Here is a 3,420-nt window from a genome sequence, read left to right on the forward strand (position 1 = left end):
CTTTCTTTTTCTTTCTTTTTTATGCAAAATGCAGTTTTCTTATCTGTCGATTTTTTCTTTTCATTTCTTGATGGAAAAGAGAGAGAGAAAAATATCTGTCTCCGCCCACTTGATAATGATTGGAGGAGTCAATGGCACAGCGCCACCTTGCGGCGTTTCTGTTGAAACTTCTTTTTTGTATGAATGGAATATCTGTTTACATTCAAACGGACTATAAACATCATGAAATATTTATAAATCTCAAAAAGTACACAAACAATAAGTGCTGAATTTGTCGGGTAGGTGGGGAATATGTTATCTTATATTTTTACACATTTCCGTTTGGAATGTGTATGAGCCAACACGTTAATGGCTTTTGAATGACTGAAAATGGCACGAATTAGCTGTGAATGACTTGACGTCATGCCATACACGCTGTTATGTGTAGAGATTTGTAATAAAATGTCCATCATCAACTTATCTAAAAAAAAAAATTAAATGTCAAAAACCTAATTAAGAAATGAATTTGATCAATAAATATTCCCAGTGCGTATGAATACAAATATTAGGTCAGGGGAGAAAATTCCCAACTTGTACTAGACTGGAAATATACCACAAGTATGAGATTTCTTGTCCAATTCAAAATTTAATAACTAGCTCTACGTTTCAAAAGATGTCAAGTGACTGACACCTGATATTTCTTGCTCTCCGCTTCAGTGCCTGTAAAAAATGGCCGACACCTCTTCGTTTGCGAACCGGCGCACCATATCTAGACCTTATTCCTCCGCCGGTAATAAATGCCTACTGTCTTATTTGCACACTATTATTTAAATTTTCATTATTAAAGTTTTCAAAAAATATATTAAATTTTGTTCTTATTTAAGTTTCTTGAATATTAAGTAACCACGCTGAAATATATTTCAACCTGTCACACAGGCGTAGGAGGAGAGGTTTGCTTGGGCGGGCAACACCCAATTTGCCCGAATTTCACAAAACGCCAGAATTTCTCTAATTTGCATGTATCAATGGGAAAACCATCAAACCGCTATACTATATGTGGCAAATATTGGGGTAAAATCGAAAACTTTGGCATAGAGAAAGTACAGCAAAAGCAAGTACACTGTGCTATTTTTTTATTGAAGCTGTTAAGATGTCAAATTTTTAATACAGCTGTAGATCATAGTTTGTGCCTCAACACCTAAAACTAATAATCACTCCTGAATGCAGACACATAGGCTACACATTGAAGGAAAATTAGAAGGACATAGTATTCGGTATGAGATATTTTCACACACCACAGCAACATCACAGTACTGACATGTGACAATATGTGACATGATGAGCATATCATCACTAAGTCTAACATACATGTATCATATGGAAAATAGTAATCCACAAAAGCCCCTAGGGTAAGATAACAGTTCAGGGCAAATTAATCCAGAAGAACATGCTGTTTCTGCCCTTCCGTCTGCCAAATACATCTTCAATAGTGTTTATGTCCACCTTATTTACATAGCTTCTTTCAATGAAAAGAAGACCCAATGCTGACAACCTGGTCTGGCCCATAGTGGATCGCAGGTACGTTTTCAACCTTCTCAAGCATGAGAAAGACCTCTCTGCGGAACAGGAGGTTGCTGGTATGACTGCCAGTGTTGTTGCCACCTTAGTGAAATGTGGCAAGGTTTCACAGAGAGAGTTGGAGTGCAGATAGTTGACCACCTGATTTGCCGTTTTCAATTCCACGCCTTCCACATTATGAAAAATGTCAGCTTCAGCCACCAGTTGATCTGGATTCTCTCCCAATAGAGCTTGCAGCCTCCTCGATGACTTTGTTTGCCTTTTTGCTGTCTTTACCTCTTCGAAGTCTGCTGCCACCTCACTGATATTATGTGCACTTTTTGGGCTTTTCCCCAAATCAGGGATAACATATCTTCATCTCTGCACGTAGACAAGGTTTTGATCGTGGCTTCACATGTAGTTTTTGCAGCTATCACGTCGACTTCATGACCCTGCAGGTAGCTTGCCAGGGCATTCGTGTTTAAGAAGATCATCTTCAAAGAAGTGTGCAGTCCCACTACAAACTCGAATTCCAGCACAGCCATTACAAGGCCTCTAGCATCAATGGAAGTTTTTGCATCCTTGTCCTTGGATAGTTGTATCAGGGCAAGCAATATTCTCTCCGGCTGTTGTTCAATGTCTTTCACCGCCTCCCATCGACAGGCCCAACGTGTCTCGCTCTGGGACTTCAACTTTATGTGAGATGGGTATGGATGTGAATCAAGATCCGGCCTAACCACAGAGCGGAAAATACCTTCTCTTTTTGAAGAATTGAAAAAATGTGCAGGGACTGCACAACACCAAGGGCATTTCTTAAAACTTTGTTTTCTTGTAACGTATCTTGCAAAGCAAGGTTGAGCAGGTGCCCATAGCAATGAACATAAACAGTCTTAGGTGCGACTTCCTGTACTCTAGTTGCCACACCCTTCTTGTGACCAGACATGTTCGATGCTCCGTCGTAGCACTGACCAGCTAGACCATCCATTCTTAATCCTACGCTGTCCAACACATTCTGCACCAGTTTGAAGAGCGCCTCGCCTGTTATAGATGTAACTTCATAGAAGCCAATGAATGATGCTGTAGGTTGACCATTACAGATATAACGCAGACACACCTACACTTGCTCCTTGTTGCCTATGTCAGACGTTTCATCAACTATGATGCTGAATCTGCCAGACTCATCCACTGCTTAAGATATGTCTTGCAACACGCGGTCAGATGCAATCTCCAGAATCTCGTTTTGAATCTCTGGCGACAGCCACTGCTGACGAACTTCTAGCTGTGACGATAACCTGTCAGCTAGCCATGGGATGTCCTTGCATCGGAGATGCGAAAGCTCGATCAAGTTTCACGGTTGACGTCTGACTGCTGTCCAATGCTAGATCTATCTCCTACATGCCCTCTCTGTGAGATGTTTTGTTGTACAGTGTAGAGGAGTGATTCCACAATAACTTTCAATTAAGCTCTGTTCTTGTGGACCACATCTCTGTGTGCACTATCTAGCCGCACCAGGACTGATGTTTCTTGCTTTTTATTTGCCTTTGCTGTGATCCACTTTGTCATAGCTACCCTATGGCTGCTACTCTGGGCATGTTTCGCAAGTCATTCTGGCTTTTTCAAATTGTTGTAGTTGAAGGAATCGGAGAGAAATTTCCCACATGGGAAGCAGACAATTGACTTCGTTGACTTGTCAAAACTGCTCCAGGGATACTTTTTAAACAGCTCTGATTGAAGTCTGTCGTCCCCTTTTGATGTGGCACCTGCTTTCTGTGGTATTCTTCCAGGAGAGGGTGATGTGGACCATCCGACATCTGATGCAAAACTGGGAGCTGCCGTCTCATTTGTCTCAGGCACAGGTCTTGCTGCATGTGGCACATTAGGTGC

This window comes from Ylistrum balloti, unplaced genomic scaffold (genome assembly GCF_031769215.1).
Source record: "Ylistrum balloti isolate Yb309-2 unplaced genomic scaffold, AGI_CSIRO_Ybal_v1 Utg369682, whole genome shotgun sequence".
In the NCBI taxonomy this organism is placed as follows: Eukaryota; Metazoa; Mollusca; class Bivalvia; order Pectinida; family Pectinidae; genus Ylistrum; species Ylistrum balloti.